Here is a 12,869-nt window from a genome sequence, read left to right as displayed (position 1 = left end):
TCCTCACTCACCTGCATAACAATATTAAAGAAAAACTCCAACCAAAAAGTATATTTTGTTATTTGTTTCTGTCACGTTCGTTCAAATGAATGTCAGACCAAGGCGCAGCGTACTTTGAGTTCCACATAATTTATTAAAGAAGTGAAACTTTAGCAAAGACAAAACAATAAAGAATAAACGAACCGTGACGACAAAACAGGCAACTAAACATAAACAATATCCCATAACCCACAGGTGGAAATATACAACTTAAGTATGATCCCCAATTAGAGACAACGATTACCAGCTGCCTCTAATTGGGAATCATACACAAACCCCAACATAGAAAATAAAACCTAGAACCCCACATAGAAAATATAAACTAGACTAAAACCCCTAGTCACGCCCTGACCTACTCTACCATAGAAAATACAGGCCTTCTATGGTCAGGACATGACAGTTTCATTAGGCCGTTGTTGATATAGTCCCAAAATGTTTCGCATGTCAGTAATAAAGTATTCGCTTTCAAAATACCGAAATAAAACCGGTATGATGCATTTTCGAGGCCCTTACAGCGTAGGTCATGACTGCACCTTAAAATGACCCGTATCTGGCATATCTTCCTGTGTTGGCTGCTAATGTCCATGCTAGCACAATCAGGATAGCAATGTGATTAATTAGGCTAACAAATGAGTAATTGCAGTGAAATGTAGATGCACTCCAAACTGCGAACAATCAATTACAGATCTTGACCTACACAAGACATCCAACAGGGTGTGTATGTAGCTTCGAGAGGAATAACAGTGTTACTGTAGATATTACTTTAGTTATTTGATACATTTTAATATTGTACTCTAGGAATAGAGTTAAACACTTAAACAATACATTCCGTGTTAATTAATAAATGTACTGGTCATCGCAACAAAATTACCAACACTTCTCCGTCCCAGACATAATCACAACAACGGACAGACCAGTTGAAAGCTTAGTATTATTGTACACAAAAGGTAGAGGTCATAAATGTCTATGTGATGTATGTTTAACCCATAAAATATTATGTGAAACAATTGGGCATCCTATGGCCTCTGGGGTCGACAGAGACTGAAACATTATTAGATACATTTCTCAAGTTAAAGTCTACTTAAATATTTAAGCTATGTACAACCCTTGAATATTCTATCCCAAGCTACATATTTGACATAATCATCTTATGATTACTTTAGGGAGGAATTCCTAAGTTCTTGGTCCTACTGAACAATGGAGCTAGTGGTTTCTGTTGGATGGGTTTTCTTTGGCCCGTCCCTAACTGACTGAATCAATTTAAAGAAGTTCAGTAATCATCTGACACCTAAGCCCCCCCCCCACTCACACAGATCATACAATCGGGCAGCCAGAGTCTCAGTATCCGTTCTCCTATCAGAAACATTTAGGCTTTATCAGTAGCATGTAGAGTGAAGTGGCTCAGCTGCCTTGAAGAAGGATTAAGTTTCAAAGAGATAAAGTACTGACACAGATGGTGTTGTTTTCCTGCGTATTTCTTGAAGCATGAAGGCGAAATTTACAGCTGAATACACTGTTTGCAGAGTGGTACAATGATCCTTTGTTCCAGTTGATCGATGGAGAAGTGTTTACGTCTCTTCTGTGGGGTTCTGCAGCACTGGCTCTGTACTGAGATAGTTATCGGTCCAATAATCACAGATTGGGCTTGGCCGATCCTCTCAGGTTCTCCAGACGTTGCAAATGCACATGCCCTAGTTGCAAGCAGTTTATCTTCATTTGATTCAGTGGTGATGACATTGTCCAGACAGACTTAAAACACATGTATGAGTCACAATTGACCAACAAAACTGGCAGGATCAATGGTTCCTATTCTATTTGGGATTGAAGGAGGTTGATCAAAACCTGATGCTTATAGTTTCTCACAAGGTTCATCTGAAATCTATTAAAGACTTTCCATTTCAAGCTGAGAATCCACCTCCATGATCTCTGTCCCGTCTCCTAGACTGTCCTGTCAATAAGCAAGACTGAGAGTAGTCAGAACACAGGTCAAGAACAGAGAACATTGTTTCAGAACCCCACCGGGGTTCTCCCCAGGATTTTTTAACAAGGTGGTAATGCTGAGTACTGTGTTTTTGAACACCTGCAACCACCATTTCCCTCAATCTAGAACCTTACATGATAACAAGTAAAACATTTTATAGATTTTTTACATAGTGGCGTGGGAAGTCCACAAGATGGCGCAGCGCCACTCTTACATTCTTTGGGTAGAACCCTGCCTACACATGTGCAAAGAGTTCCAGAGCTCCAGCAAGTTCCAGAGCCCATGGCCATGGTGCAGATGGTTGTTCCTTCCAGTTAGAATGTCAACATAGAACCCCACTGCCACCGTTGGACGAACACAGCAGAACAGAGCCGACCAGGGCTGAACAGAACAGGGCCCACTGGCAAGCCTCCAGAACTCTCTCGAGACGCCCAAACCACACTCCAGATGTTGTTCCTCTGCAATGACATTACTGCCTCCACAATGTAGGGTCCGAAGTGTTTCATCAAGCATCCAAGCCCAAGTGGGCACCATGAAGAGGGCGATGAATACTGGTCAGAGTAGAACCTGGACTAGGCAAAGAATGGGCGAGTCATGTTTGAATGGAAATTGTACAAGAATTTTAGGTTTAAGTAAATTTCATCCATCTTATCCAATTCAAAGTGCATGTAGCAGCTCATGCTCTTGTTGGGAGTTTTTTCCCTCTTCTACTTCAGCCTTTGTGGTTACATTTTAGTCATACTTTCAATGACATGAACATTCAGGTCTAAGCCTCTTAGGGATCATATTCTCATAAACCAATGGCAGGTGTTGACCCTCAAAAACATAACCTGAAGGCCTGTAGGCTAATTTATTCATGAAAAGGTTTTCTGAAGAATATCTGAGTATTTCTGCAGTCCAACCTTAGGTTTAGATTAATCTTTGGATAGTAACCACAGAACAAGACTTCTCTAAACTTTGGGGGGTAGGTGACTGCTATAGTAGTACACTGTAGTTGATGACTCTGTTTTCCGCTAAAGGAAATCCTACTCTGGGTCACATTCAGGGTATTCAAACCTCATGCGTTTCCCAGGGCTATGGGAACTAAATAACGACTTCAGATTTCAGCATGGCAGACATTTCTGCCCTATGATTTAACACACTAGTTCCCCTTGAAACAGTCTTGATGAGCCAACCAGTCTTTCTCATTGTTTTAGCTCAAGAAAGAATCTGCCAGACAAGAGAAGTAGATAAGTGCATTATATGTCATGGTTTTACAGTACAACTAATCTGCTCACCTCTGACCTCATAATATACATAATTCCACTTGACCTTTGACATTTCCCATCTATAAAATCCACAATATTTTCATGGTATTCCTCCTACTTCACACTACCCTGCCACACCCCAACTCTCTCTCTCTCTCCATCTAGCCTATTCCTCCATCCCATCCCTTCCCAACAAAAATAACATAATTGGCAAACTGAAGCGAAGCGATGATATCAGATTCATAATACTAATAATGATAATTTTAGAATGTTTGGGGAATGTTTGAGCTGGGACTTATCAGCAGATTTCTTAGGGCTTCTAGAAGACACGCAGGCATGCTGGTCCGGCAGGGTGCCACCAGAGAGAGGCCAGGAGAGAATGAGGGAGCGAGAAAGAGAGAGAGGGAGAGGGAATCACTGCCGTATAAAGTACCTCCTGACCCATTATACTGTACCACCATCCATATGCTTAAGTGGACCTCGTCTCATAGCGTTTCATTTCTGATACATACACACTTCCTGGACATTGTTACTACTTCCTTTTGACCCCCTTTACAGTCTGCCCCCAGAGCGAGATACAGAGCAATGAATGGATGGTGATGGCTGACTTTCATTAACACCAATGTGGAACAGGAATTTGAAAAACAGACCCAATCCCCGGATAAACTGGCATATTCTCACACTAGACCCACTCCAAGAGGAGATACTTGCCAACAATCTGCCTCGCAGAAACAATCACGAAGGAACTGCCACATCCACCTTGGGGACCAATTAAGGCCACACCAACCACAATCCTTCTCTCTCTTTCTTTCCCTCTCTCCCCCATCTCTTTCTCTCTCTTTACCCTCCGGAACTGCTATAGTGACTGCTATAGTAGGCCACTGTAGATGACACTGTTTTTCCTCTACTTCGGAGGAAACTTACAGAACAATAGTCCTTCCAATAAAAGAAAAAACAATGGGGGAAGTTGTTTCCTTCTCTCTCTCCACTTATAGTTAGCAGAGGAGGAAAATCATTGGAGGATGGAAAAATTGCAACAGTCCGTTTTGACCCATTTGAGATCTGCATGTCAAATGTTTTAGGATTTTAGAAGTTCTGACTAAAGCTTCAGAACAGCCCCTTTATCTGAGAACTTAAGGGATACTATCAATGTTATTACAACCCATCGTTTTAAAGGGCATCAATCTTTGTGAAGTTAGTTGTCCATTGGATGACTATTGCAGCAATGGGCCATTGATTTCCCGAATTCCCTGTGCACCTTCGTTAATGGTCCAATTTTGTGAGGATTTTTATTCTGTCATGAGAAATAGATTTAACTGCAGGGGATTGAGCTCTAGATATCTTTTAACCAGCGAAAAACACCCTATTATCATTTTAAATGGGCAAATCTATTTCCTTCTGACATTGACTCTCCCATACAGACCAAGTGAAAGAACCCATGGCAGTATCCCGTTATACTGTATGTGCCTCAATATTTGTTATCTGGACTAGCACATGAAAGAAAAGAGAAACCCGCACACTGCCCGTGTTACTATCACTGTTCTTTATTAAGCTTTATGTATAGGCTTCTTGGCCTTCGTCTGAGATTTTTTTCTGGACTGGCACAACAATGATTCCTAGAAATATGACAACCTAATCAAGGCATTGTTGTATTTGGCAAACTAACATAAAACCAGACTTTGAAATTCAAACTATGGTGCAGAAAATAAGTTGGGAATGGCTGGCTTTAAGAGAATTCCCAGGCTCGATTGAGTGATCTCACCAGAGACTGCCATTAAACTCAAGCCAAGTTAAGTGACCAATTTTGTGGCATTGTAAACTGTATTAGTTTAATAATACTGTCCACAGTATTGAGCCACATGTTTCATGAAGACACAAACCCACCACTGCGATGTACTGAAACCACTCTTGGTTATGCTGTTGGACATGTTGATGTCTGATGGCCTTTCAAAGGCTCATCAAAAAGACATTTGATCCCTGACGCTGAGAGGAAAAGGTAACATAAACAAAAGGGCACCTAATTAAAGATAACAGGAATCCTAATATTGCCAAATAGATTGGAGTATCAACACAAAGCTAATGATGGTTATAAATCACAGTTTCTTAAAGAGACAGTGATGGACAAAAAGGGTAGGTAGTCTCTGTTGTGACAGAAATTACTCGCTATAATCCAGTGCTCTTATTACATTGGGTCATGTTGGCTGCCGCCAATTTACAAACAATAGTCGATGTAGTGTGAAAATAATATGTTGCATATTGCAGGTATTTTTCCTTCAGAGTAGTGTTTCCAATATTATGAAATATAGCCTGGTTTGGCAGCCCTTTTATCATGATGCATCCATTTCTGTCAATCAGTTTATCCCACAGTGCTGGAAGTCTGGTGTTGGATAGTATGATGAAATGGTAATCAAACCTTGACTAATAAGATGGATGCTTAACAGATGAATTGTGGGAGGCCAGCGTCTCATCTGGATATATTTAGAGCCTTTAAATCTTTTGATTCGGACTCTGACAATAGACGAAGGCATTCTCACATGAACTCTGTTTACGTAAGTTGCAAAAACATGATTAGCCCAATGATCACACAATGCAGTTTTTTGGCCATCGGAGGCCAAGATTTCCCGACTGGTTTATCCAGCTGTGCAGACACCTTGAAGAACCTTTTCCTCCCGAGACCTTGGATTAGAGTGAAGGCTGGCTATAGGCCGTGGACCAGTTAGGCTGTTTTAGCCCCCGTGGACTACAGAGAAAGGGAGTCAAGAATTTGTGTTTCTTTTGCTTCACGAATCAAGAACTACAGGTCCTGTTCCACATAAAACATCTCTCTAACAAGCCCTGATGTTTTATCCAACAGTTGTAAAATTCAAGATTTCAGAATTTCACACCACAACCCAGTCAGAAGTGAGGTTAGACTGGAGAGTTTACAGTGTCTGGGGTGATGTTTGGCATGCTACAGCAATGGAAAGGTAAACTACAATAATGATTGTGTGGTTGGCTGTCGGTGACAGACTTATGAGACGGACATGACCATTTGACCCCTTCCCAATCCTTGCAAACTGCCATAAACATGTCAGGAGTGAGCAGGTCTGGTTGGGAAGCATGTCTTCAGGCTTTATCTTGGCTTGAACAGCCCAACCCCCAAAACAGCAGGAATACTGTTGCCGACTGTGCTCCCTATTATGTTAGGCCCATTTATGTTAGGCCCATTTATGTTAGGCCCATTTATGTTAGGCCCATTTATGTTAGGCCCATTTATGTTAGGCCCATTTAAGCTGTGTCAGGAAGCCCCATGGTGACTAAAATAACTGCCCCAATAACCAATCATTATTTTAACAAAATAACCCAACAGAAACATCTCCCTTCGTATACTCGTGCAAAGGATTGGAAATAGTGGGTATAAAGGGGAAGGTGGAAGGGACAAACGTCATATTGACAGGTGATTGAGTCACTTTTATTTTTCGGGTAATTTAATTAAAGACATACACATTCACATTACATTTTTCATGTTTCTGCCAACTCAAGGGGCCATAGACAGCATGTGTTTACATACCAATGCAGTCATCCAACTGTCAAAATTAATAGGCCACATTTCAATACCATTTGATTTCAACTTTGTTGAACTCAATGTGAGCCAAGCTTAACAACCCCTTACAGATTTGAACAAAATATACAACATAAATATAAGATTAATCTTATTGCAATGGTGTAACCTTATTGCAATAAGATTCATTAATCATAGTGTAATCTATTCTATAAATATACAGTTGAAGTCGGAAGTTAACATACACTTAGGTTGGAGTCATTAAAACTCGTTTTTCAACCACTCCACAAATTTCTTGTTAACAAACTATAGTTTTGGCTAGTCGGTTAGGACATCTACTTTGTGCACGACACAAGTAATTTTTCCAACAATTGTTTACAGACACATTATTTCACTTCCGGTCACAACTTGCAGACTTGTTTACGTGTTAATGTGTGTTTTGTTGCCAACCTTACTTTGCTACCTGACAACTTAACAGTTTTTACTTTTTAATTACCGTTTATATTTTTGGTTTTTCCCTCAACTTTTTTTTTCATTCAGCTTTTTCACTCTGGACTTTTTACCTGGACATGGTTCGTCAGGACCTCCAATAGCCAAAGCTGAGTAGTAACATTAACATGATGCCTTCTAATTGCAGTCGCTGTACTCATAATATACAGGAGAACGATCACCTTACTGCGAGGATTGCTGTGCTGCAAGCCCAGCTTCAGACGCAATCGTTAGGAAAGGATGAAACAGCGTCTGTGCCACCAGTAAGTACAGATAGTAAAGTTAGTATAAATCCCCTCGCACGGTCCCCGCAGCCGGACAACTTTCTCATGGTTTCTGGAGGGAAATGCTGTAGGAATGCTCAACCAGTGTGCTCATTCAGACGACAGAAACTTTCAACCGGTTTTCCCTATTAAGCAAGGAGTCAGAGTCAGAGGCCGAGCCTTCTCTGGTCTCTACTCCTCCCGTTACGGGGTCTGAGACTCCGAAGCTTCCCACCATTAGCTCTGACAAATTGAAAACTGTAGTCATTGGCAACTCCATTACCCGCAGTATTAGACTTAAAATGAATCATCCAGCGATCATACACTGTTTACCAGGGGGCAGGGCTACCGACGTTAAGGCTAATCTGAAGATGGTGCTGGCTAAAGCTAAAACTGGCGAGTGTAGAGAGTATAGAGATATTGTTATCCACGTCGGCACCAACGATGTTAGGATGAAACAGTCAGAGGTCACCAAGCTTCAGCGTGTTAATCAGCTATAAAGATGTATCGGCATCGAGTAATTGTCTCTGGCTCCCTCCCAGTTAGGGGGAGTGATGAGCTCTACAGCAGAGTCTCACAACTCAATCGCTGGTTGAAAACTGTTTTCTGCTCCTCCCAAAATATAGCATTTGTAGATAATTGGCCCTCTTTCTGGGACTCACCCACAAACAGGACCAAGCCTGACCTGCTGAGGAGTGACGGACTCCATCCTAGCTGGAGGGGTGCTCTCATCTTATCTACCAACATAGACAGGGCTCTAACTCCTCTAGCTCCACAATGAAATAGGGTGTAGGTCAGGCAGCAGGCTGTTAGCCAGCCTGCCAGCATAGTGGAGTCTGCCACAGTCAGTGTAGTCAGCTCAGCTATCCCCATTGAGACCGTGTCTGTGCCTCGACCTAGGTTGGGCAAAACTAAACATGGCGGTGTTCACCTTAGCAATCTCACTAGGATAAAGACCTCCTCCATTCCTGTCATTATTGAAAGAGATCATGATGCAATAACCACATTCTTTTGGAGAGATTGGAAACCCAAATTGGTCTACACGGACAAGTTCTGGCCTGGTTTAGATCTTATCTTTCGGAAAGATATCAGTTTGTCTCTGTGAATGGTTTGTCCTCTGACAAATCAACTGTAAATTTCGGTGTTCCATAAGGTTCCATTTTAGGACCACTATTGTTTTCACTATATATTTTACCTCTTGGGGATGTCATTCGAAAACACAATGTTAACTTTCACTGCTATGCGGATGACACACAGCTGTACATTTCAATGAAACATGGTGAAGCCACAAAATTGCCCTCGCTAGAAGCATGTGTTTCAGACATAAGGAAGTGGATGGCTGCAAACTTTCTACTTTTAAACTCGGACAAAACAGAGATGCTTGTTCTAGGACCCAAGAAACAAGGAGATCTTCTGTTGAATCTGACAATTCATCTTGATGGTTGTACAGTCGTCTCAACTAAAACTGTGAAGGACCTCGGCGTTACTCTGGACCCTGATCTCTCTTTTGAAGAACATATCAAGACCATTTCGAGGACAGCTTTTCTCCATCTACGTAATATTGCAAAAATCAGAAACTTTCTGTCCAAAAATGATGCAGAAAAATTAATCCATGCTTTTGTCACTTCCAGGTTAGACTACTGCAATGCTCTACTTTCCGGCTACCCGGATAATGCACTAAACAAACTTCAGTTAGTGCCAAATACGGCTGCTAGAATCCTGACTAGAACCCCAAAAATGTGATCATATTACTCCAGTGCTAGCCTCCCTACACTGGCTTTCTGTCAAGGCAAGGGCTGATTTCAAGGTTTTACTGCTAACCTACAAAGCATTACATGGGCTTGTTCCTACCTATATCTCTGATTTGGTCCTGACGTACATACCTACACGTACGCTACGGCCACAAGACGCAGGCCTCCTAATTGTCCCTAGAATTTCTAAGCAAACAGCTGGAGGCAGGGCTTTCTCCTATAGAGCTAAATGGTTATGGAATGGTCTGCCTACCCATGTGAGAGACGCAAACTCGGTCTCAACGTTTAAGTCTTTACTGAAGACTCATTTCTTCAGTGGGTCATATGATTGAGTGTAGTCTGGCCCAGGAGTGTGAAGGTGAACGGAAAGGCTCTGGAGCAACGAACCCGCCCTTGCTGTCTCTGCCTGGCCGGTTCCCCTCTTTCCAATGGGATTCTCTGCCTCAAACCCTATTACAGGGGCTGAGTCACTGGCTTACTAGGGCTCTTTCATACCGTCCCTAGGAGGGGTGCGTCACTTGAGTGGGTTGAGTCACTGATGTGATCTTCCTGTCTGTGTTGGTGCCCCCCCTTGGGTTGTGCCGTGGCGGAGATCTTTGTGGGCTATACTCGGCCTTTTCTCAGGATGGTAAGTTGGTGGTTGAAGATATCCCTCTAGTGGTGTGGGGGCTGTGCTTGGCAAAGTGTGTGGGGTTATATCCTTTCTGTTTGGCCCTGTCCGGGGTGTCATCGGATGGGGCCACAGTGTCTCCTGACCCCTCCTGTCTCAGCCTCCAGTATTTATGCTGCAGTAGTTTATGTGTCGGGGGCTAGGGTCGGTTTGTTATATCTGGAGTAATTCTCCTGTCCTATCCGGTGTCCTGTGTGAATTTAAGTATGCTCTCTCTAATTCTCTCTTTCTCTCTTTCTTTCTCTCTCTCGGAGGACCTGAGCCCTAGGACCATGACTCAGGACTACATGACATGATGTTGCTGTCCCCAGTCCACCTGGCTGTGCTGCTGCTCCAGTTTCAACTGTTCTGCCTGTGATTATTATAATTTGACCATGCGGGTTATTTATGAACATTTGAACATCTTGGCCATGTTCTGTTATAATCTCCACCCGGCACAGCCAGAAGAGGACTGGCCACCCCACATAGCCTGGTTCCTCTCTAGGTTTCTTCCTAGGTTTTGGCCTTTCTTGGAAGTTTTTCCTAGCCACCGTGCTTCCATACCTGCATTGCTTGCTGTTTGTGGATTTTAGGCTGGGTTTCTGTACAGCACTTTGAGATATCAGCTGATGTACGAAGGGCTATATAAATAAAATTGATTTGATTTGATTTGACTTATAATTCACTGTATCACAATTCCAGTGGGTCGGAAGTTTACATACACTATGTTGACTGTGCCTTTAAACAGCTTGGAAAATTCCAGAAATGTATGTCATAGCTTTCAAAGCTTCTGATGGGCTAATTGACATAATTTGAGTAAATTGGAGGTGTACCTGTGGATGTATTTCAAGGCCTTCCTTCAAACTCAGTGCCTCATTGCTTGACGTCATGGGAAAGTCAAAAGAAATCAGGCAAGACCTCAGAAAATAAATGGTAGACCTCATAAGTCTGGGAGCAAGTCTAAACACCATGGGACCACGCAGCCATCATACCGCTCAGGAAGGAGACGCGCTCTGTCCCCTTTTGTGTGCAAAAGGCATGAGGAGGTAGGCGAATAATTACAATTTTGCAGATTAACACTGGAGTGATAAATGATCAGATGGTCATGTGCAGGTAGAGATACTGGTGTGCAAAATAGCAGAAAAGTAAATAAATAAAAACAGTATGGGGATGAGGTAGGTAAATTGGGTGGACTATTTACCGATGGACTATGTACAGCTGCAGCGATCGGTTAGCTGCTCAGATAGCAGATGTTTAAAATTGGTGAGGGAAATAAAAGTCTCCAACTTCAGCGATTTTTGCAATTCCTTCCAGTCACAGGCAGCAGAGAACTGGAAGGAAAGGTGGCCAAATGAGGTGTTGGCTTTAGGGATGATCAGTGAGATATACCTGCAGGAAGCGCATGCTACGGGTGGGTGTTGCCATCGTGACCAGTGAACTGAGATAAGGCGGAGCTTTACCAAGCATGGACTTGTAGATGACCTGGAGCCAGTGGGTCTGGCGACGAATATGTAGCGAGGGCCAGCCGACTAGAACATACAGGTCACAGTGGTGGGTGGTATAAGGTGCTTTAGTAACAAAACGGATGGCACTGTGATAAACTGCATCCAGTTTTCTGAGTAGAGTATTGGAAGCTATTTTGTAGATGACATCGCCGAAGTCGAGGATCGATATGATAGTCAGTCTTACTAGGGTAAGTTTGGTGGCGTGAGTGAAGGAGGCTTTGTTGCGGAATTGAAAGCCGCCCATAGATTTGATTTTAGATTGGAGGTGTTTGATATGAGTCTGGAAGGAGAGTTTACAGCTAGCCAGACACCTAGGTACTTATAGATGTCCATATATTCTAGGCCGGAACCATCCAGGGTGGCGATGCTAGTCGGGCTTGCGGGTGCAGGTAGCGAACGGTTGAAAAGCATGCATTTGGTTTTACTAGCGTTTAAGAGCAGTTGAAGGCCACGGAAGGAGTGTTGTATGGCATTGAAGCTCGTTTGGAGGTTAGATAGCACAGTGTCCAATGAAGGGCCAGAAGTATACAGAATGGTGTCGTCTGTGTAGAGGTGGATCAGGGAATCGCCCATAGCAAGAGCAACATCATTGATATATACAGAGAAAAGAGAAAAGAGTCACCCCGAGAATTGAACCCTGTGGCACCCCCATAGAGACTGGCAGAGGACCGGACAACATGCTCTCTGATTTGACACACTGAACTCTGTCTGCAAAGTAGTTGGTGAACCAGGCAAGGCAGTCATTTGAAAAAACCGAGGCTATTGAGTCTGCCGATAAGAATATGGTGATTGACAGAGTCAAAAGACTTGGCCAGGTCGATGAAGACGGCTGCACGCACAGTACTGTCTTTTATCGATGGCGGTTATGATATCGTTTAGTACCTTGAGCGTGGCTGAGGATCACCCGTGACAGTCTCGGAAACCAGATTGCACAGCAGAGAAGGTACGGTGGGATTCGAGATGGTCAGTGATCTGTTTGTTGACTTGGCTTTCGAAGACCTTAGATAGGCAGAGCAGGATGGATATAGGTCTGTAACAGTTTGGGTCCAGGGTGTCTCCGCCTTTGACGAGGGGGATGACTGCGCCAGCTTTCCAATCCTTGGGGATCTCAGACGATATGACAGAGAGGTTGAACAGGCTGGTAATAGAGGCTGCAACAATGGCAGCGGATAGTTTCAGAAATAGAGGGTCCAGATTGTCAAGCCCAGCTGATTTGTACAGGTCCAGGTTTTGCAGCTCTTTCAGAACATCTTCTATCTGGATTTGGGTAAAGGAGAAGCTGGGGAGGCTTGGGAGAGTAGCTGCGGGGGGGCGGAGCTGTTGCCCAAGGTTGGAGTAGCCAGGAGGAAGGCATGGCCAGCCGTTGAGAAATGCTTGTTGAAGTTTTCGATTATCATGGATTTA

Source organism: Oncorhynchus gorbuscha, linkage group LG13, assembly GCF_021184085.1.
Source record: "Oncorhynchus gorbuscha isolate QuinsamMale2020 ecotype Even-year linkage group LG13, OgorEven_v1.0, whole genome shotgun sequence".
Classification (NCBI taxonomy): Eukaryota; Metazoa; Chordata; class Actinopteri; order Salmoniformes; family Salmonidae; genus Oncorhynchus; species Oncorhynchus gorbuscha.
Note: the sequence above shows the minus strand (reverse complement) of the source record.